We start from the raw sequence: 24,285 nt of genomic DNA on the forward strand, positions 1-24,285 counted from the left end.
AGGTCAGTGGACCCAGAGCTTAGCTCTGCTTGAGGGAACGGCATGTCGCAGGTGGCCCAGGCAGGTCGTGACCAGGGCCCTCTAAGCTCCGTCACATCACAGCATCCGGGTCCTCTCCTGCAGGGCTGAGGCATCACCCAGGAACTTCAAGCCTCGTTCTGAGACCTCCAGGCCCTTCTTTCCCACCAGCAAAGCCAGGAAGTCAGTAGGGTACAGACAGTGACCTGGGGGCAAGACAGAAGAACTGAATTCAAACCCCTTTCCTGGTTCACCTTTTTGAATCTCCACAGCATCATTGACAAAATGGCGGGAACGGCACTCACCCCTAAAGGTCAGGACCTGAAGATAACCAGGGACGGGTGCCTTTATTCCCGCCTGTGTGGCATGCGCTGAGGCTGTTCCAGCACTAGATGGCGCTCTGCCCCCACACACCGGCTCCTTCCTGGCCCAGGACCGGTAGGGGACAGCTTCAGCCACCAGTCTGGGCATCTGGTCCCTTTAGTGCCCTCACAGTCTGACTCTGCTCAAAAGGCCAACGTCAGCCCCATGCAGGTTCACTTTCCTTTTCTTGCTTCTTTGGTTCTGCTTAGTTTTGAATGGATGCCCTGAGCTTTTACAAATCCTGTCCTACAAGTAACGCATAGCTTTTTTGTTTCTGAAAAAGGCAAAACTATGTTTTCAAGCCTTTATTGTAAAGGCGTCTCCTTGAGAGACACAACCATGCCCAGTCCACTCACCCATGAGCCCTGCCACCTAGCTTAGCCCCTAGCTTGATGCCGAGCTCATGTTTGAGGTTCACCGAATGAATGGACAATTTTTGAAGTAATTCAGGTGAATCCTGTCACAAAAGAGTCAGTGTGTATTCGAGATGCTAACCGAAGATGTTAGCATATAAGGGTTGCTTACAGAAATGTAATGATTGTCCTCTAAAAGAGTCCCTCTGATGTGACCCAAGATAGTTCACTCTGGGGTCCTGGGCCATACCCTGGTCCCAGGGCCAGTTCAAACCACCACCCAAAAGCTCATTAGACTCTCCCTGAAGTCATTCTTATTTTGACATTTTGGGGACTTGGACATCATTTTCTCTTACGTATTCAGAATTCCTCCTCCCAAAAGCATTAACCATCTGGGACAGGTTCCGGAGCCTTTTACTTTCCGCGGAAGCTATGTGAGCCGTGGGAGGTAGCTGGTCCTGGGCCAGATCCAGACTGAGGTGAGGCCAGGTTGGTAAGTCCTTCTCTCCACTCTGAGCTTACTCAGCCTCTCCTGCTTGCAGAAGCAGAAAAGGCCAGACGTGGTGTAGCCCAATGCAGGCCTGGTGGGGGTAGTGGAAGGTAGTGGAAGATAGTGGAAGGCCTCACCTTTCAGGGAGTCTGGTTGTTTTTTGTTTCCCTGACCAGCTGTCCATGGGGCCGAAGATGAGTTCCCTAACTTCCTAGCTCAACTATTTTAGGAAGTTATATGTGCAGTTGGGGGAACTTGGATTGTATAACTTCTAAATCTGCCTCTGGACAGAACAAATTTGCAAGAGCACAGCCTGGCTTTAAAAAAAGATGCCTGCTTGAGGCCAGCTCTCCCATTTCCTGGTGTAAGTTCCCTTCACGAGTCCCAAATGTTCCCGTCTGCAGTCCGGAGGGTGCCCTGTGGATCGCATCGGATCACACACTTCAATAGCTCAGCCCAGAACCGGGCCTCTGCTGTGCCCTCTCTATTAGGGAAAAAGCTAGATGGTTTCTTAACCGGGGCAAAGCAGAGGCCACAAGTCTCTGATGCTTGATACCCAAGCTTCCATTCTACTTAGAAAACATCTCTTGGAAAGCTTTCATACAAAAGATCTGGTTCCCAGATTCATTTTCATTCTGGCTGAACGAGGGGATTGAAATGAGGGTTGTCTTTGTTCTGACTTCCCTCCCACTGGCTTCACATCAAGTCTCCCCCAAGAGAAAACCTCAACATGCTTGACATTGCCCTCACACAGCACTCAGACCAATTTGTTCATCAACAGGGATGGTGGGATGCAGCCCTGTGGCCACCTAGCGGGCAGCAGCTCAGACCCAGCGGGAGGGCCAGGCGTGGGCCCCTAGGTTGCCTCCTCCGACCTTTTACCCTTGGTCCCTCACACACTAGGGGAAGTGGGCCTGCTTCAGGTTCCTTGGCAAAGCTGGCCCGTGTGCTAAACCTCACTCCCCAGAGTGCGGTTGGGGGTGGCCTGGGGGCAGCTCAGATGGGTAACTCACCAAGAACCTTCTTTTCCTGGTCTTTGGCAACTTGGGAAGGAAGAAACCAGAGATTGTGAGAGTGCCCTTGGCCTGGGGTTTAATGCGGAGAGGACCGTGGTATTCTTGAGGTGTGGACACTCGGCTCCTCAAACTGCTGCCATCTCCTCATGAGTGGAGGAACTTCTCGAAGGAGCTGGGTGCAGGCAGGCTTCCTGCAGAATCTAGGAGTCTGTGATAAGCTTCTGGGTTTGCAGACGTTACGGGGAAGCGGTGCTGTGAGATGGTTGCTCAGGCCTGCTCATTGCTCCAGATCCGTGCCCCGTGAGCGTGAATGTGTGTGTCCCACACCCAGGCGTGCAGGAGTGGTGTAGGTCAGGAGTGGCTGCAGGTCAGGCAGGGCCGGGCTGGGAGGCTTGGGAGCTGGCAGGAGAGGTCTGAATTCAGTGAGTTGTGCTGTGAAATGTGGGGTCTCCCGGGGGGGTAGAAAGGATCCTGGGAGGAGGTGCTGGCGACATGGGAGACGCACTTGACCAGAAGCCAGTTGGCTCGTTCCGACCTCTCCCCTGCCACCGACAGGCCGTGCGACTGTGTGGGCTCAGGAACATTGTTAAACTTCCCACAGTTGGTGGGAACTCCTGCCTCATAGGATGGTGGTGGCAAAGACTAAATAAGATTTGGAGTGTGAGAGAGCTTTGCACACTGTATAGTGGCGGTTTCACACACAGCCGAGGCTTAGTGCTCTAGGAACAGACCTGGCATCATGTGCATTGGCTGGATGTTTTGAGAATATTTGACTCGGCTCTAGAAAATAAGGGAAGCCAATAGATGAGACTCGATCTTACTAAGTGAGGAAGCAGACGGCACGTTAGACGGAGATAGAGGGCTGCTGGGGTGTAAACAGATGGGGGGAGGAGCAGAGTAGACACAAAATATACCTGAATGTACGTGAGACACGGGGAGCACCAGACACTCAGGATACAGCAAACACATGAGAGGCCCCCGAGGCCCTCCGTCCTGCGTCGTTTGCCCATCAGTGCCCCCCATGGCTCCACTGTAAGCCCGGAAAATGCAGTCTGGGAGTCCACGCTCCCAGCTGATGACCTGGCTCGCGGCCACTGTTGCCGGCCAACCCTGTCCCTGGATCTCTCTGATGGAGTAGCTGTGTCATTGGGCACCAGCCCCTTCTGGCTTGTAGGCTCCTTGCTCAAACCTCAAGTCTGGTGCTTGCGACCCCACCGTCGGCAGGAAGGGCTGATGCAGTGAAGACACGATTCAAGGTTGTGGGTAGAAGGGACCCTTCCGTGCCCGCTCCCCACCAGTCCACCACACCCAAACCAGCTGCCATGAAGAACACCGAGCAATGCCAAAGACCACTCCGCCTGGACGATCTGCCAGTAACCCCCACCACCTCCTCCCCTTGCCCTAAGCAAAGAGCACAAAGAAAACGGGGTCAGAGTCCAGCCTCTGCTACGTACAAGCTGTGGGAGTTAAGTGAGGCAAACTCTATGTCTTGGTTTATTTGTTAATAAGCCCAGGCTCTAGTGACAGCTAATGTTTATTCAACAACTAAAGCACAGATAAGGCAGCTAGTCCTTTATTTTATTTTTTTCCCCCCATAGGTACTTGATTTTATTATTTACATAGTTTTTGTTTAAAAAAAATAGGCTAGGCTAGATCCTAGGAAACAGAGATGAAAATTCAGCTCCTGTTCTTAAGGACGTTGCAGTGTGGTTGGAGGAAAATGCAAGAAAGTCAGCCCAGCGCAGGGTATAGAGAACACACGGGAGATCTCGGACTTACCTGGGAGTCTTGGAAGCATTCCTGGAGGACATGTACTCAGCTTGAAGCCTCAGAGACGAACCCGGGGACAGAAGGATGCCCTGGATAAGAGGAATAGCATGGGACAGGACCGAGCTTGAGAAAGCAGACTCCTCAGGAGAGGGACACTGGCTGTCAAGACAAGCGGCTGTAGCAGGGTACATGTTCTGGAGAGACTGTTCTAGTAGCTTAGCAGGGGACAGGTTGGCAGAGAGAGAAATGGGAAGCAGTTTAGAGAACATCAGTGGCGACCCAAGGTCTACAGGAAGTAGGAGGTTCTCATGACTTATCTCTTTCTGGGCCCTCTCCCCCGGTTCTTAAAACCCCGGAAGTCCTCACAGGTGCCCTTCCAGTCAGATCTACTGTCTGTCCTCACTCTCATGGCTGAGGAATGAGTTGTTCTTACGAGAGATGGGGCAAGGTGGCTGCCCCATCTCACCTCATGTCTCAGAGACCCAGGCAATGGCTTGTTGAAAGTGCGATAGGACAGGGCAGCCCTGGGAAAGGGTATACAGGAGGTGTCCCCAAACCCTGCTGTCCTGCCCAGGCCATACTCCATCAGGGGAGTCTTGAGGGAGCTAGGGAAGAAAGGGGAGGAAGAAGAGGCTAACACATGACTTCATAGATGTGTCTCAGCTTTGGTTTTCCCCAATTAGCTGGAAAGGTATTTCTGTCCAATTCATTTTTTTTTTTTTTAGATTTATTTATTTGAGAGAGACAGAGTATAAGCATAAGGGGTAAGGGCATAGGGAAATAGAGAGAGAGAATCTTAAGCAGACACCCTGCTGAGTGTGGACTCAGGGCTTGATCTCACAATCCTGAGATCATGACCTGAACTGAAACCAGGAGTCTGATGTTCAACTCACTGAGCCCCCCAGGCGCCCTTCTGTTCCACCCATCTTGTGAGGTGTGTGATAGACATGGTCCAAGATGCAAACGACACGTGCAGTGAATAAGACAAGGCATTTTCTACCTAGACTCATGCCAATAAGACCAGACTTTCCGGACAGGAGCTATAAAACTTGCCTTTTGCTACCACGGAGTCTTACTGAACACTGGGGGGCTGTTGAACACAGGACTTCCTTTCCTGGGGATGATCTTTTGGAGGAAACCATCTTATTGTCAGAGAAGCTATCTGGGCCCAGTCAGGAGAGAGAAATGCACAGGATGGTGAACAGGAAAGCTTTTCTATGAAGACTTTGTAACTGTAAGGGGATTGGAGTAAGGAAAGATTGGGTGAGAAAGCTTAATGAGAGAGTTAAACAATACAACATTGGCAGGAATAAAGTCACGGGCTCCCCCCACCCCCAGGGCTGAGACAGGGTAGCCAAGAGCTAACTTCCTTCCCCCTCACAGAGCCGGCCCAGACTTTGATGAAGAGGGCACATCTGTGGCTCATGAATGGCAGAGAAGTCCCTATGGTGCCATATGGCAGAACCTATGGAAATGTGAACCCTGGAACTTGCCGGAAATGTGCCCTCTCGTGTGCCAGGGAAAGCTATTCATCAGGAAGTGTCTCCCTGGGGTATTCCGTTGTTCATCTCTCTTTAAGTGTACTTTCCTCACACAAAATATGAAAAGGCATGAGTTCAAGGGTTGAGATTTAATCAAATTAGTCATTTTTACTGCTTCATCAAAGATATTCTTAAGTGAAATTGGCATATATTCCCCCCTTTTCACTGGGAGTGTGGACTGGGGTGAGAGTGTGGGGTTCGGTGACAACTGGATGGATTGGGTGCAGGACGCCTGCTGTTTACCCACACTGCTTCTGCACCATTGGTGTACATGCTGCCACAATGCACAAGGACAAGAACAGCTTAGCACTATTACTCAAACGGTTTGATCCCTCTGGGCCCTGGAAGGATCTGCAAACCACCCTTGGAGTTCTGTGGGGTTCCATGACTTGCCCATATACAACCAGAAAGTAGGGTCAGGATTCAGACTTTGGGCTCCTGGCTTCAATCCCTGTGCCCTTTCCCCCAAAGCTGTTGAGAGACCCCAGTACGCATCCCTCTTCCTTGTTCAGATTCTCAATAAGTTGAGAGATAAAAGAAAACTCGAGTCTAACTGTCATTTTCATTACTGGTAGAGGCCACGCTGGGGGACATAGCATCAGGTCTGGTAACCAGGTGGGTTTGCTAATAGCAAGTGCTCTCAGCCGTGCGGTGCCGGCCATGTGTGCATACAGGGTAGGGAGGGTGCAGGGAGCACTGCATCAGGGGTAGGACTCGTGCAGTCGGCTCAACCCCAGGAAGGAGAGTGCAGAGCTGAGCTGAAGGTGGTCAGTTATTCCCAAGTCTTGACTGTCCTAAGAGATGGGAGAAGCCCAGCCTTCGAACAGGGTTCTCAGACACTTGCAGCCCTCCCATTCCATAGCTGGGATGTCTTCCCTTCGCCCCACGGCTGGTTCCTCATTCTACCCAGCTGAAGACAGTCTCCATGTGGCCAGTTCCCAGGATTTCTCGTCATTTCTTGGGTATGCCTTTCAACGGTCTACATTCTACACTAAAAACAATCCGATGCTTTTTTAGATAGAGAAAGCATGCTGGAAGTCCCCTTGATGAGAGGCAGTGGGAGGCTGAGGAGGAGAAGCAGCTACTTTCTAGCTGGGTCTCCAATGACCTGTGGGACCTTCCCAGTTCAACGCTCAGCTGGTTGGAAACCCCCAGGTCAGGGCACCCAGAAGTGATCTGTCTCTGGGAACCTGGGTCCTCACCCATCACGCTCACGTATGTGGAGTGAGGTGTCCTGGGAATTCAATCCGTCCACTGTCAACAGAGGCTGTTCCTTTGGAGTGACCAGGTGGGGATGCCCGCCCTCCGAGAAGGGCCACCTCTGGGCACCTGGAAAGGCAAACAAATCATTACATGGCTAAACAGTGAGATGAGCCAGAGCCGCTGCAGCGGAGGCCTTTCCAGTGATTAAATATTTGTGCTGCCAGCTGTTCACTCCTGTCCCCCCGGACAGCCCTCTGCCACGGCACTGAGCTCTGCTTCCCCGTCGCGCGCCATCCGCTGTTACTGTCACCCGTCTGCTTGCGCGCATGTATGACACCGCTGTCCTCCTGCGAGTGCACGGAGCTCGTGGCCGTCCACGCTGCCCAACTTTCCAGGTGATTCTATGTTGGTTTGCGTCGCCGAGTGTGCAGGGTGGGCCCTCTGGCACCCGTGGGTGCCCTCCCTGTTGTGCCTGCAGCCGAGCTCCCTGTAGGCAACACACCCCTCTCAGGAGTGCGGGTTCCCCTTGGATCCGAGCAAAGAGACTGTGACCCGCCCTTGAGCTGCATGGAAAGCCTGGCATGGGTGAGTTTATTTCACTAATAACTGTGTCCTTGAAGCCTACTGGCCCTAGGAGCCCATGGGAGCTTAGATAAATACCATTTATGCCAAAAGTAATAGCAAGTGTGCACGGGACTTAAGCAGAGCCAACCTTTGACTTTAAGTTTGGGATTTTGAAACTCAAAGCTTTTTCTCCCTTACAAAGAATTTAAAAAAAAAAAGGTAAACAAACAAATTTTGTTAATAGGCATTTAAAAGCTAATCTTTAGGAGAAACAAGTCACTTAAACCCCAGGTCTGCATCTTCAAGTGTGAATCCCTCCTTAGAGCCCCAGACTTCTGAGGTTCCTTTTGGGGACTGCCCATGAGTTCCCTATGGCTCCGTCTCCTCCCTGATTGTACAAGCTCTCGCTAGTATGGCCCCATAAGGAAAGGGGGCTGGAAAGCAGTCCGTTTGCTTCAAAACTGAGACTCTTCCTGACTACCTTGGTTTTAAACCGTGAACTCCAGGAGTGTGGGTGATTTACATGGTGTGGGTTGCCATGAATATAGAGCATTCATGAAAAAGCTGAATTTTCACATCTTGGCCCAGAATTTCAGATGTAATTGGTGAATGAAGGTGCCCCCTGCACGCCCAGGGAAGCAGCAACCCCAGATGCAACCAACCCAGGGTGCCGACTGGTGGGGCCTTACTTAAATCAGAACCCCATGGGGAGGTTTGAAACATAGCTTCCAGGGTTCTTCATCATAGCACATGACACTTTCTTTTTCTAAGATGTTTATTTATTTATTTATTTAAGATTTTATTTATTTATTTGACAGAGATCACAAGTAGGCACAGCGGCAGGCAGAGAGAGAGAGCAAGGGAAGCAGGCTCCCTGCTGAGCAGAGAGCTCCATGCGTGGCTGGATCCCAGGACTCCAATATCATGATCTGAGCTGAAGGCAGAGGCTTAACCCACTGAGCCACCCAGGTGCCCAAGATTTTTATTTATTTATTTGTCAGAGAGAGAGAGTGAGCGAGAGAGCACAAGCAGAGAGAGCAGCAGGTAAAGGGAGAAGCAGATTCTCTGCTGAGCAAATAGCCTGATACGGGTCTCAATCTCAGGACCTGAGCCGGGATCATGACCTGAGCCCAAGACAGACATTTAACCATCTGAGGCCCCCAGGCACCCCCAGACATGGCACTTTCATGGTATGTCACGTTCGTCAAGTTTATAGATGACTCTGTGTTGGTTGCATCTGGGGTTGCTGCTTCCCTGGGCGTGCAGGGGGCACCTTCATTCACCAATTACATCTGAAATTCTGGGCCAAGATGTGAAAATTCAGCTTTTTCATGAATGCTCCTATATTCATGAAAAATCACTAAAATGCTTCTGATGTCTGCAGAGAGCTGTGTTTCAGAACCTACCCACTTCTCTCTGTTAGCTTCACATGTTCTGTCCTCCTTCAAGAGGGGCTCTGGTCAGGGGTGTTCAGAACACAGCAGACTCCTGCCAGACCCCTGCCTGACGGGCGCTGGCCGTGAGCACCTCCCGGCATAATGGAAAATGCTGGTTTGTACATTTCCTCACCCTCGCTCCTGTGCTGCTTGCTCAGACCTGTGCTTGGTCCAGAGCTGCCCAGTGCCAAGGGGACCTGCAGACACTGAACCTGACCCATTGGCAGCTCAAGAAGAAGGTGAGGAAATGAGCGTTTGGCTTACTGGGGCTGGCACACACATTAATTTTAGGGTCTTCATCTGCTTTGGTAGATAAATCACAAACATTTCCATGAATAACCACGTCTGTTATGCAAATTGGTTTCCAACCGCTGGTCTGCTGAGAATAATGTTCCGTAATTACAACGGTTATTTACTTATGGGTAAATCAGCTTTCTTACCACCTTCTCCCTTTGAGAGGAGCCTCAGACTGCTGCCGGAGCCTGTGGGTCTGGCTGGGCTGCCGGGCTCTGTCTCTGTGAGCCTGTGGGTCTGAGTTTGCAGGTCCTGGGGCCAAGGAGAAGCTAGATACGTTCAGCCAATGAGTGGAGATGAGCCCCCCCTCCACTTTGGCTTCTCTGTGCTTAGATGTCTAGGACACGGTCCTCAGGGGTTTTATAGCTAGCTGGAAAAAAAAAAAAAAAAAAAAGAAGAAGAAGAACCCATGTGGAACAAATATATGAGAATGAAGGCCTGAGATAAAGGATTCTACCTAGGATTGATGTAGTAAGTATTCATCAAGGAAGACATCCTGACCTGGCTTCCTGGAGGGGAAGTCGCCCTGGGCTTTAGAAGCTGGGAAGGGTTCATGGAGAGGCCCCAGGTGGGAAGGCATTCCATGCCCGGAGTAGAGACCGGAGGAAGGATCTAAGGTAAAACGGGCTGTCTGGGGGCGGGGGTGGGGGGCCTCCCATCCTGAAAGGAACGGACGTGAATTGAACCTCTGCTCTCTGGCTGGAGCCACATCATATTCCTCTGGTTAGCCTCCAACAGTGGTGAGGCAGGGAGGGATAGCTCCAGATTAGGAATCAAGCAGGGGGATGTTAGAACAGTTTGCCTGAGGTTATAAAACCAGGAAAAGGCAAGGTTGGAAAAGAAGGCAGGATCAGAGGACAGTGGATGTTCTAGAATCCCAGGGAGAGATCCTAAAACATAACTCTCTGGGATCATGACATTCGATGAAATGAAAAACAATTGCAGGGTCATAGGGAAGTTCTATTTTTAATTTCTTGAGGAATCTCCACACTGTTCTCCAAAGAGGCTGCACCAACTTGCATTCCCACCAACAGCGTAAGAGGGTTTCCCTTTCTCCATATCCTCTCCAACACCTGTTGTTTCCTGTCTTGTTCATTTTGGCCATTCTAAATGGTATAAGGTGATATCTCAATGTGGTTTTAATTTGAATCTCCCTGAGGGCTAGTGATGATGAATGAAAAACAATGTTGCAAGGACCAATCAGGGGAGACGGGGTGGGCGGAAGAGTGGGGACAACAATCTCACTTTCTTTTCTGGATCTCTTGACTTACCTCCCCAGATATCTTTTTCACCTTGGTTTTGTAAATTGAACCCAAGGAATGTTATCTATATATTTTTTTTAAATTTTCAGTATTTCACAGATAATGAAAATGAGACCAAGGAAAAGTACATCACTAGCCATATGGGCTTGTTTTCCTAGCTAGCCACAGAGTGCTGACTCTCTTGTGCTGTGCTGTGTCCCCCTCCCTTAATTATAATTAATAATGGTACTCATGTCATAGGAAATTTCACTTTACACTTTCAATACCGCCCAGAGTGTCTGGTATAGTCCGCGTCTTCGAACAGCTTCCATTCCAACAGGGAAGCATTCAGTGTCTACTGAGCAAAGGCATAGAAGAGGGACAGGACGATGTGCAGAAAAACCCTCTTAGTCTCCCTGGAGGCTATCTTGGTGGGAAAAGATCAGAAATCTCAAAGATTCAGTATGCTAAAGAGTGTGAGTTCTGCAAAGGGGCTGCTGACACATAAAACTAAAAATCCAGCCAGATAAACCAAATACAGGATTTCCCCCTCACTATCTAGCAGGTGGAGGGCAAGTGAGCAGAGAAGGGGAAGCTTGTGAGAAAGTCAGATGAGCTATGGAAAAATAAAACAATTTTCTGTGCATAGTTACAGTGTCAGTAACTGTGTGGCCCCGTTAATCCCATGGGCACAGGGACTTTTATAGAGGAAGCGTTTGTACGTTACTCATTCATACCTTTATTCCATGAGTGTTTGTTCAACCACTCCATGTCCAGAACTGTGCGAATAGAGATGGACAGACCCAGTCTGGTTCTCTGTGATTCACATCCTAGTTAAGGGGAGCCGAATATTCAGGTTTATTAAGATCACTGTGGAGCTCCAAGTAGAGCTAAGTGTCAGGTGTTACGCGACACCAAAGGGGGCTCACAACCCAGGATCGAGAAACACTTCCAGGCAGAAGCAACATCTGCCCAGAATGCTCAGCCACACTGGTCTTCTTGCAGTTACAAGTTCCCTGCTGCTCCAGGGCACCTTCATTTGCTGTTCCCTCAGCTTCACATGCTGTTCCCTCCCATGTGACTGTCTCCTCCCGTATGTCTTCAGTCTCAGCACAAACCCCACTCTCTCACAGTCTTCCCCTGGGTAAACCTCCCAACCGATGTGGTGATTCCTGTGTTGTTTTTCTTTCCTGCTACTCTATTCCTTTCTTCTGTAGCATGAATGTATCTGTATCTCTGTGAATCTTTATTTTTTCTCAAATTTTATTTATTTATTTATTTACTTATTTACTTTCTTATTTATTTATGAATAAATATGAGCAGCAGGGAAGGGCAGAGGGAGAAGCAGACTCCCAGCTGAGCAGGGAGCCCGATACAGGGCTTAATCCCAAGACCCTGGGATCATAACCTGAGTGGAAGGCAGATGCTTAACCGACTGAGCCACCCAGGTGCCCTCTATGTGAATCTTTTCTCATCTCTTTTCCTTGCTAGCATGTAAGCTTTTCAAAGTACACTTATCTCCGCTGCGTATGCAATAGTGTCTGCCACACAGAGGACTCTCGGTAAATATCAGTGGGACATATGTGTGACCTTACCCAACAAAGGCAAGTCAGTTTCTTCATCTGAAAATTGGGATTTATGGACCCACTTTCTAGGGTTTGTGCAGTGTGGTTGGCTGAGTAACGACTCCCAGAGATTTTCACATCCGCATTTCTGGAAGCTGTGAATTTGTTACCTTAAATGGCAAAAGGGGTTTTGCAGATATGATCAAATTAAGGATTTTGGGGTGGGGAGATTATCCTGGAATATCCATATGGGTGTGATGTGTTCACAGGAGTCCTTGCAAAAGGCAGGCAGGAGACCTGCGGGATAGATGGGGATGTGGTAATAGAGGCAGAGGGAGATTGAAGGTGTTACGTGGTTGGCCCTGTAGATGCAGGAAAGGGCAACAGGCCAAGGACTGCAAGTTAGAAAGGACCAGAAACAGATCCTCCCTTGGAGCCTTCAGAAATAACCACCCTGCTGATGCACTGATTTAGCTCTGGAAGGCTCACTTTGGACTTCTGACTTCCAGGACTATAATAGAAAAAAAAATTGTGTTATTTTAAGCTTCTCAATTTGTAGTAATTTGTTACAGCAGCAATAGGAAACTAATACACGTAGGGATCAAATAAGATAATGTGTGGGAAGACTCTTGGAAAAACACAAAGCCAGGAATCATTATTAGTTTATGACGGCTCACCCTTGTTTATTACATTTCTGTGTGGTGCCTATGTAAGTTCCAGCTACCCTAATGAGGAGAGATGCTTGAATAATAGCCCTCCACCCCAAGGAAGGGTATTTTTTCATAGTTTATAATTGCCATAGAGCTTGAAAATCTTCCAGGTCTTATAGTTCTTAATTATGCTCTCATGCATATGCATCAATTACCCACATGCTCCTACCTAGCTTGTTACTGCAAAGATACTTAAAAAAAAAAAAAAATTTGGAACAGTTTCCTCTGCATGCATCTCCCTCTGAAAATATCCTATGAAATATTTCACCTCCACTGCAATAATCTGCTCCAGTTGGGAAATGCTTGCCAGTCTTCCGTGCTCGACAGAATTAAACCTCCACCCTTGTCGGCAGCCTCCGTGCCTGTTTGTTCTACCTGCCAATTCTCCCCTCCTGACTCCCGGTGGCTTAATTGCAGGTTTGGTCCTCTGGGTTTGTGTCTGCTTTGCTGGGTATGATCTGCAATCCAGTAGGGGCCAGGGAGTACCTGACCCAGGTGGTTATACTTAAATGCCAGCAGAGGGGGAGGAGAGGGTGTTGATGTTTTTGCTTGCTGTTTCTCCCTGTAGAAATGGCTCTGCAGGGAGTTTCTGTGCTCCAGAGGCCATTTTATCTGCAAGCAAATGACTTTGTCAAGCGATAGCAGCATGTTACTCCCCAAGTGGCCGTCCCGGTGATTTTCAGGCCTGCCTGACTCGGTTTACCAACCCGTGAGTCAGTTTTGTTCTTCCCTGAGCCTTTCTTTTCCCTGTGTTCCCTCTCTCCTTGACTGCTCTTTCTGTGTGAGAGATGCCCCTAGGAACTCTGCCTGTTTGTTCCTGTTGGGAAGATCATAGATCTTCATGAAGCATTTTCTTCCCATGGACCCATGCCATTCTATTGCCAAGCTAAAAGGCAGTGGTCTGTCTCAAGTTTTGACTGTCATGGTGAGCTTTAAAAAATGTCGCTTGTGAAACAAGAGATCTCACCTTTGGAAACCTTCATTTTATAATGTGAGTCGTGTCACTGGGTCAATTCCTTATCCTGTGTTTCCTTGTCTGTGAGATGGAGGTCATGATAATAGAAACATGGCAGAGGGTTGAATTCATGGGGAGGGTTTAATTAATTAATTAATATGTGAAATGCTTGTCACGCACAGAGCACAGTCACCTGGAGAATGCTTGTTTCCTCCTTTGTCCCCTCACCCCACTTTCACACTCGAGGGGTTTGAGGGGTGTCCAGACCCTCCAGTGAGGTGGCTTTGAAGGGAGGTTCCAAGCCCAGAGAGTCAGATTTGGTTGGTCTGGGGAGAAGCCTGGGAGTCTAGCTCCCCCAGTGACACGGATGCTGGTGGGCTTTGGTCTGCCTCAGGGACTGCTCCCTGGGCTGTGAAGATGATAAGCTTGGGCCGTAGCATCCGAAGGGTAGCGCCAATGTGATGTCAACTTCTATCATGACAATGCCTGTCACGGAGAAGACATCCGACACACACCGGCCAGTGTTAGATGAGTGTCTCTGTGCTCTTTCAAGATAACCCAATTTATTTTTTCAACTTTTACTCCTCACCGGGCAATTAGAAAGCTATGTATAAAGCACACTAGGACTACAACCCATCGCCTGAACTGTGGAACAGGTTCGCAGGGAACATCTGGGGTCCCCAGTCTCCCCCATTCCTGCATGTTCACATCTAACCATTATGTTCAGTAAGCCTCAGCTCAGAGCTATGTCCTTTCTCCATGGTGCCTTTCCTGGTTAGAGCTAACACAACCCTCCTCCACTTCAGCCAGTTTCTCTCTGACACATTTAAAATAGGTTAACTCAAAAATATAAAAATACATAAACAAAATAAAACCGGTTAATTCCTACAGGCCATGCATGTCCAGTAGCTCTCTCGCTACACTGCACAGCCCTTGCTGGTTTCTCCCTCGAATATCTCTCAATTCCATGCCCTTCCCCATCTGGGCATCGCGGGCCCCGTCCCAGCCCCCAGTCTTGCTCGTACCTATGACATGGCTTCTCTGATCTGTCCACATCATTCTTTCCCCTTCCAAATTGTTTTTCTCTTTGCAGCCAAAGGGAGTCTTGGAATACAGGAGTCTGATACTCTCAGCGGTCTGTTAACCTTTCCTCACCCACCTGCCACTTAGAATCCTCTGGAGGCTCTTCTTCCCTGGGCTGCTGGGATAAAGCCCACAGATCTGAACATGACCTTGAAAGTTCTGTGGAGCTGAGCTGCCCTTTGCCTCTCTAGTCTCACTGGGCATTATCATCCCTCCACTCGGGACAGCCTCTTCTTCCTCAAATGCAACACACTGCCTTTGGCTACATGCCTTCGCACGTGCCAGCCTTCCCTCCTGGAGTGCTCCTCTCACCCTTGCCCCCTGGGCTAGGGAACTTTGTTTTCAGCACTGAATGCAAACCTCACATCCTTGGGAAAGCCTCCAGTTCAGCCCTCTCCCCAGTCTAGATAAAATCCCTTGGTTCCGTGTTCTCCTCTGTTCCCTCATTGTCCTCATCTTCCTTTGTAATCATGTCAATAGTACAGATACTCGGTTAATGTATGTGTCCAGGAGACCAGGGACCTGTCTGCGTTTGCTCTGCTGGGTCTCCTCTGCCTAGAAGGTCAGATGTAACACACACCAGGTGAAGAGTTGGTAAATAAGGGAATTATGTGCAGCTTTTCCTTTGAGTGGGGGCTACTCTTGAACTCACTCCAAAAGCACCTGGTTTTCTTAAGTTCTAGGGATCAGAATTAAGCCATTGGTCTCTAGAAGTCAGAATTGAAACATTTGTGAAAACTGGTTTATGGTTTAACTTGGACTCAGGCAACCATGCTGATTGATGTGTTATGACTACCTTTATTAAGGATAAGTCCTCTAATTCCCAAAGGAAGTAGATTTTGCTGACTAAATGACTTACAGAACAGACTTGCATAGACAGATGGCTATAGGGTACTGCATCAACATGAGCTGGGGAGACAAATGTTTTCCAACAAGCAGGGAAGCAGCTGTGTGCTCAGATAAGTGGGGTGCAGGCAGGTGATCATGGAGGTGGCCATGTGGAATGTCTGGATGGAGATCCTGTGCCATCATATACCATATTGTATATGGTATCCTCCCTCCAAAAAGGAATCTTGGACTATCATGTGAGAGTAACTGTGGTGGAAGGCCGCCTGTGTGGCTCAGTTGGGTTAAGCATCTGATTCTTGATTTGAGCTCAGGTTGTGATCCCAGGGTCCTGGGATTGAGCCCTGTGTTGGGCTTCCCACTCAAAGGGGAGTCTACTTATCTCCCTCTCCCTTTGTCACTCTTCCTGCTCATGCTGTATCTCTCTCTCTCTCTCTCTCTCAAATAATAAATATTTTTTTTCTTTCAAAGAGTAACTATAGTTGAGGGTAAGGAGTATAAAAGTCATGGTCAGAAAAAGACATTCAAAAGGTGTAAAGAAAGCATGGAAAAACAAAGAGAAGTATTGAATGACAGGCAGCAAGCATAGAAACTTCAGGAAATAAAGGGGCTCAGGAGATTCCCCATCTTAGAAGCTGTAGTCGACATAGCTTGAGTTTCTGCCCCTGCCAAGGCTTCCTCTTTGGCCAGTGGCTCCCAGCCCAGATGGAGGAGGTTGTCCAAGGCAGTCATGACTGTAGCGTGCGACCTGCTCCTCCCCCTTAATTCTTATATAATTGTTTGGTCTAGAGCAGTTTCCTGAGCAGAGCTGAATCCATTAGATTCTGCTCTCAAAATCTGGAAGTGGGATAGTGAAGGGACTAAGAGAGTTCTTTGTCATAACTTGGGCCCAATGTGTAGATAGAGCTGGGGTCAGAGTCAGCCCAATGCGGGGCCGAAGCTGAGGTTACAAATGCAGTAGCCAAGAGTGACAAAGCAGAGAGGAGAGGATAGAACAAGCTGGAGAGAGGCTGAGATGAAAGACTGCTCGTGTCAGAGAGAACCAGAGAGGGTTCTGTGCCTTTCAAGTACTTAGATCCTCTTTCCAAGAGGCCCAGCTGTGTCAGGTGACCACAAGTTCCATACCTTTTCAATAAACTCTTCTTTATGTGGGCTAGCTTAAAGGCGTCTCTCTATTCTTTATTTTCAAAAGAAATGTGAGAAGCAGTCAGTGATTGAGCACGTGCTGGAGTAAAGAGTTTCCACTTGAACTTGAGATATACCTGGGAGGGCTCAACTTTCCTGAAGAGCCACAAACATGGCCTCAGAAGACACAAGCTGGAAAATCCATGCTTGCAGCTAAGCTGAAAGCTAGTTCTTGTGTGTATGCATATAGCTGGCATTCTCTGTTGCACTTGAGTGAGGAGATTTTCCTGCCTGGACATCAGACCCAGCATGAGTTGGGCTAACGGGTCATTATGGAGGAACCCCTGAACCTGAGGTCCAACATGAAGAGTCTTCTTTGTTGCCTTGGGAGATAGTAGTGGGAATGACAGGCAGAAAGAATTACTTTAGCTTTTCCCTCTTCCCCTCTAATCACCACTTGGCCTACCAAAGAGCTTGTAGTCCCTTCCCTGCTCTTCTGGATTATTTCTAAGGTCTTACCACCGTGCTGATGCTCTTGTAAAATCACACTGGTTGCTATTCCCTTTGGATGGTGTCTCAGCCACTAGCTCTAAATGCTTCAGATGTTTAAGGCAGGAGATTAAGCACCCTCTTCCTTGGCCTTGATGTTGTCAGCTAGTCAGCAAGTGTTTACTGAGTATCCCCTGGGTGCCCAACTCTGCACCAGGTGTTCCGTGCCCTTGGCGTCTATGTGTGAAGAAAACAGTTAATTGACTACTGGATGTGCTATTTTGTTGGAAGGTTCTGACGCTTTGGTGAGCATTGCCAGGGCAACCAGACCAGGAGTCTCTTAATTAATTAATATCACAGTGATTGCACCCAACTCTAGCTAAAGAGGAGAGGAAGCTGGTTGAGATGATTTTCTTCTGGGTGAGGGATGGATGAAAGAGAAACATGGAGTTTTATAGCATAGTAGGGGGGTTTGTCTCATTTTAAAGTCAGCCGGGGAAAGATACTGAAAGAACTGGCAGGAACAGGGGCAGGGCGGAGGTGGGGATGAAAATAGTTCAGCTCATAACCAGCTGGATGACCTGCGGAAAAAGAGCTGAAGGTTAAAGGAAACCATCACTGAAGCATCTATCAGGATAGAAACTCAACTTGCTGAGTTAGTCAAGTCTAGCCTTCTGATCAGTGTTCCCGAGAAGATCCACTAAAAAGGGCTCTCAGAGAAACAACTGGGCATTCACAAAGAAAGACATGTACATGTGTGTTTTGTGCATTCTTAAAAATATCTTGTGTGTGTGTATGTGTGTGTATAATAACAAAAACTGATTAGTGATTGTCCAACTTCCCAATGGGAACACAAAATTAAATAAAACAAAGACTGTGCACGTGATGGTTTTTTATGAAAGATGCAGATTCCTTCTTCCCACAGTGCTGGCTGCCTTTTTGTGCTTCGGTGCCATTCTGCAACTAAGGGTCTTGGGACATAGAGTGGACTCCAAAGGAACTCACTTGTAGTTTAAACCGAGCCAATCGGATTCTTTCTCTCTTCAGGGATTTCACTAAGAAACTAAATTAGTCAATAATCAGGAGCTTGAATTGGGGAGAGGACTCAGGGGAGGTCACAGGGACTAGTGCTAGGCAGCCATTTTGTTCTATGAGCACCCAGAAGCAGAGAACAAGCCTGGGGAGAGAGGGAAGATTCATTCCCTCCCTCATTCATTCTTTATTCACTTAAAACAATCGACGAGCACCTTCTATGCATCATACTCTCTTTAGGGCACAGGTGATGTAATGTTGCCTAAACCAAAGTCCCTTTCCTCATAGGGTCTGCATTCTAGTGGGGCAAGGGAGAGATCTAGAATAAATAAACATAGCCTATGTGCTCAGGCCATCGTAAGTGCTATGAAGGAAAAGAAAGCCCGAAGGTCATAGAGGTTGATATTAATGGTCGTGAGGCTACTATTTTTGACAAGGAAGAAGGAGAGGTAGAACAAGGGACCCATCCACGTGGCTATCCAGGGGGATATAATGAAAACAGCCACTGTGAGGATTCGTAGCAAGGCTTCATGTGGTGCTAGAGAAACAGAGAGAGAAATTCTTCTGAGATTTGGCTGTCTTTATTGTCCTTACTGTCCTTCTGTTAGCTACTCAGCTATATATCCAATGAATTCCTCCTTTTTGCTTAAGCCAGTATGAGTGGTTTTCCTTTCTTGCAGTTAACAAATTTCAAAGTCATCTACAAATCCGCAAGGTGAGTCTACATCAGTGATAAGCTCTCTAGAATTTCTGTTAAGGCTCCCTGGTCGGAGCACGGGCTCTTTATCACCACCAATGATGGCCGTAAAGGGCAGGGGCCTTCACCAAGGGGCAAAAACCAACCAGTCTGTGAGTAAAAGAGGTGTCAAGATGTAATAACGCCACAACTGTTTTTTTTTTTTTAATGCCAGTTCAGCAAATCTTGAAAATGCAAGGAATTAGAGTCTTGAAAGCATTAAAAGAATATTTGCACCAGGATTATCCCATTTCATCTGGGGGATTGGGGGAAACTTTAAAAAAAAAAAAAAAAAAGGCTTTATTTATTTATTTATTTATTTATTTATTGAATGAGGGCCACTGTTGGTCCTCAACCTGGCTGCGTCTCATACAGATCACTGTTGATGGCTCTGAGTGATGCGACATAGAAATGCGTACAGTTTATTTGACATACAAATGTGTACATGGTACGATTTGTTCTTGGCCTCCTGACCTCACTCTAGCTAGAGAACCAACTGACAAGATGGAATCTCTCTAGAACTATGTGGACCCCCAGGGTACACCAACACTCTAAAGTCAAAAAAGGAACACAAGGCAATTTTGTGGCCGCCACCGGAGTTACGCTATAGGAAAATAATATTTATTGAGTCCTTTGGTGCCAGACGCTTGGCATAGATTTCCTCCTCCTGCTGTCCCTAAGGCATGAACCTCTTTCTAAAGATGAGGAAACTGAACTGCAGAGATTCCGTCCCTTGCTAGATCTGTCAAGTTTGGGGTTGGAAGCTAAAGGACATTACCATGACTGGTAGAACAGAAACAGAATATTGAGAGGAATTGGGGTGAAGCTTCCAGGGGTACACCGAGCCTTGCACTGCAGAGGGGGTCCACTGAGCAAAGCTACCGTTACCCTTATAGAACTGGGTGCCAGGGTGCGCCTGGCTGCCATGTCCGGCAGGTATGCGGCCACCACTGCTCCGGCCACCACTGCCACCACCATGCCTCTTTTGCCCCCTAAAATTCAACCTTCCTGCTCTCATGACTCCCACCGCTCTCTTGTCTTATCAGCTCCCACGGAAAACTTTGGCAAACTGGGTTCTTGTTTTGAGATTATAAATCTGGGCTCTCATTGCAAGGGAGGCTAGAAAGGGCAGTGGCTGGTCTTTTCAGCTCCCAAGACAGACCGGTTCAGTCCCTCATGGAAGTGGGGGGATTCCTCTAAAATAGAAAGTGGTTCAGATGTCAGCAGCCAGACACAAGTCACATGCCCACCGGAATTGTCAATATGGCTCATCCCCAGAGGAGTGGAGTGGGTGCTCCATTTCCAGCCTATCACTTTCCATTCCCTCCTGTAGGGCTCTCGATGGAGTAGAAGGAGATGCTCGCTTTAAAAAAATGTATTGAACAGGAGTGCCTGGGTGGCTCCGTTGGTTAAGCGTCTGCTTTTGGCTCAGTTCAGGAACCCGGGGTCCTGGGATCAAGCCCTGCATCGGGCTCCCTGCTCAGCGGTGAATCTGTTTCTCCCTCTCCCTCTGTCTCTCCACCTGCTTGTGCTCTCTCTTTTTCTGTCAAATGAATAAACAAAATCTGTAAAAAAGAAAAAAATGTGTTGAACAAACATGGTGCTGAGTATTTTCATTGTGTCACTACGTGGTGAGGGGTACAAAGGTACAGAAGACGCGGTCCTTGTCCTCAGGGTGTCAGCCCCTCTAGCCGGCCTCACATGGTCCTGAGCAGCAGTGACAAATGTCGAACGTACTGATTACCTTCTGTACCAGGGACGTCGTATTCACTGTCTCTAAACTCTGACAACAACCCGCCAGGAGATATTCTGAATGCCATTTTGTTGTTCAGATGGCGACACTGACATTCAGAGAGGCTACATAACATGCCCAGATCACACAGATAAGAAGCAGCAGGTCCCAGATGAGAACCAGAGGTTCTGTCTCACCAATTCAAACCTGGGGGCCCTGGGGGACAGAGAGATCAGTAGCCACAGCTGCTGGCTGAGCTGGGATTTGAACACAGGCCTCTGATTCCAGCACCCGCAAGCTAAACCACTAAGTGAGACTGACTCCATAGGTCAATGGTCTGCCTCTTTTGCCTTCATTGGTCTGGATGCCTTTTATTCAGTCTTGAGGTTATAGAACTTGTCTTTTCCAGTTCCGTCTTTTTGAGAGATGGTGACCACCTCCGCTGATTCTAGGATGGGGCGTGTCGCTAAACCAGACCACCCAACGCTCCTCTGAAGGCAACTAGAAAGAATCAGGGCACCAGCCAGCTGACCTTGAAGGTCACTTCCCTGTCTGACTCCCCGTGAAGAGGGCTCGTTCCTGGAGTGTGTGGCTTCTCTAAGACAGAAAGCTCTAGATTTTAACTCTCATCTGTGAGACTGTGGGCTTTCTGATCTCAGATCAGTCACCCTGACCACTGGTGAGTTCCATCCCTAAAGGCTGAGGACAGGCTGCTAGTGGTGATAAAGTTTGTAATGAGGGAAAAGGATTGTGAAGAAGAAACAGGCTCAGCGCCTCTGGTGGGGGTGTCGAGAGTGACGTTGTGAGGGCCTGGCTCCCAGCTGGACAGGCCTGGCTGTGCTGAGGGTAAGAAGAGCAGATAGTCTTCGAGAGGTCATGAGAGGTTGAGAGACAGAGACAGAGACCCAGAGAATCAGGCGGACTTGGTTCTTTAGCCCATGACTTTTCTCCCATCTTGCACAGCTGGTCCAGGGTCCGCCATAGTTACCCAGCCTCAGTTCTCCGGTGGCTCCTCACCGCACCAGCGTGGTCTGCATATACGCACGCAAGCACTTCTGTTGTCCTGTTAGCACTATCCGTTCCTGTAAGCTGGAGCCCACACCGCCCCCCACCCCCAGTGTACACACACAGGTGCACACACACACCACCCCACGCCTCCTACACACACTCCCACACCACACACACCACACCATCCACACCATACTGCCCTACATCCCCCAACACATCCCCGCACACCCCCACACTCCCCCACACTCCCCAACACTACACCCCCAAGTACATCTGCCCACATCACACACACCATACCATCCACACCACACCACACACATCACATCCCCTGACCGCCACACCACATGCACACACACCACACACATACTACTAACCACACCACACACATCATACCACACCCACTGTACCCCCCCAAAACCACATACATACCCCTCACCACACCACATACAACATACCCACCATGGCACGTACACACAGTACACACACACCACACCCACCACAGACACCCCTCATCCCCCCCCATCCCCCCACCATACACACACACACACACACACACACACACACACACTCCTGATCCCCACCCCCAACCACACATCCTACCAGTAAAAACTTTGGAGCCAAGGCGGTACCCTGGAGATTGCTTTGTCTTTGAAGAGTCTGAAAAGAAAAACCCATCAGCCATCAAAGATTTTAATTATTTATTTTTAATTACACAAGCAATGCATGAATATGTTCTACTTGTAAAAAATTCACACAATACATATAAAATCTAAGTCTCCGTCAAGTCAAGAATTTTAAGTAGTTCCAGTCCTCACCTGTCAGACAGCAGTCTGCTGCGGACCAGCTCTGGGGAACGCTGGGGAGCCCGGCAGGGGATTAAGGAAACATGGAGCCCTTGTTAGACAGGCAGGGGTGAGGACACTGGGGTCCCTTGTAAAACAGAAGGGGGGTCTCCAGCTGACTAGCTCCTTTCTGCTTAGAAGCTGTTGACGCTGCCAGGAACATGCTCTTAGATTTTTTTGAGTTTGCTTTTTAAAGAACAAGGAAAAGGAGGCTCAGACTCCACAGAGATGTGCCCTTTCCTCTTACACTTGTGGCCTCAGGCCAGCCAGACCCACAAGAAAATGCCCAGCCTCCCGGCCTGCTGCCTTCTGCTCCGGGAGGCTGCCTTCCCAGCCTGGGCAGATGAGAGAGAATCTTCCTCAGGCTCACCCTGTCCCACCTAACTTACTGAAATGTTTCTCAGTATTGGCTCACACCCTCCTTGAGCTTAAGGGACCCGGCTATATTTGGCCATCGGAAATGGGAGAATTTTTGTCAACTCCACCTCTTTCTCCACAACATTCTATTAGTGGGTGTTTCCTGATGACTCAGTAAACCCATGTATACATTTGCTATGGAACTGAGAGGAGATGAATCAAGGGTTTTGAACGAGGACGCAGAAATACATTGAATTAAAGGAAGGTGGAAGCAGAATCTTAGAGACCATCGGTTTCGTTCTTCCGTTGACAGCTGAAGACTCCAGAGAAGGGGGGTGTCCGATGCCCTGCGTCCCATAGGCAGCGCTGAGAACTAGGATTCCCGGGGTCAGACCCTCCGCTCGGTGCTCTCTATTCATTGCACCAGAGTAGGAATCCACGCGGCCACTGGGATCTACCCGCAATGATTCTTGTCCCCGCCTGCTTCATCACTTCTATCCACCTTAGAGTAGCTTTGCAAAGACATCACATGAAATAAGGACTGTTGAGTGCCATACAAATCGCCCAGTAATTTCCCAGCATAAACCGTGAACCGCAGCTCAGCTATTAGAAAGACAAGCGTTCTTAATTAGTCACCTTACAATAGTGTCTCTCAGAGCACAGTTGTCACCTCTCTGGATAAACATTTTTGGGAATTTGGACAGGAAACTTCATTGTTTTGTTTCGGTCTTTTTAAGTCCCCTAGAAATTTGCTTACGGACGAAGTGTCCAATTATCTTAGGAAACTATTTTTAATTCAGTTAGGTGTGATAATGGTGTTGTGGTTATGCCCAGGATGTCACTAATTTTCAAAACTGTGTGCTGAAGTATCTGGGGGTTATTTAGGGTTATTGTTTTAGTGTTGTGTATCATGATGTCTGTAGTGTATTTTTTAAGGGTTCAGGAACTGTGTGATGTGCATACCTGTGCAGGCCCACGTGTATATGGCTAAACGTTAACCACTTCTGAATCTAGGTGGTGGCTATGTTACAGGTGTGACCGTTGAGTGGATATAATCTATCTGTGTGTTCGAGAACTTCTACAGTAAAAATGACCAGTAAAACTTTCTCCAGGTGATTCTGATTCGCTCCGCTGGTTTGAGAACCATTATGGAGCTGCACTTACCAATGACAGTACATGAGTGGAACAGTCTTTTTAATTCCCTCCTTGGTGTCTCATTAGAATTGGATCCACTTTCCCCCAGCAATACTGGTAAGGTTCTATTTCCTTTTTCTTTGTTTTGTCTGTCTGAGTCATCGGCAGAGCCAAAATATTGATCTAATAGGCTGTCTTTCTCATTTCCAGGCAGGCCTAGAAGCATAACGAACTCAATTGGAACCTAGGGACTAAGGCCAGTAGTTCCCAAACTTGGGAGCCTAGAAACATTACCCAGGGAATTTCAGCAGGCTTAGGGTGAGACATAGCTATCTGATTTGACAGCCATCAGAGGTAATTCTAATAACGTGCATCTAGGTTT

This window comes from Mustela lutreola, chromosome 9, assembly GCF_030435805.1.
Source record: "Mustela lutreola isolate mMusLut2 chromosome 9, mMusLut2.pri, whole genome shotgun sequence".
Classification (NCBI taxonomy): Eukaryota; Metazoa; Chordata; class Mammalia; order Carnivora; family Mustelidae; genus Mustela; species Mustela lutreola.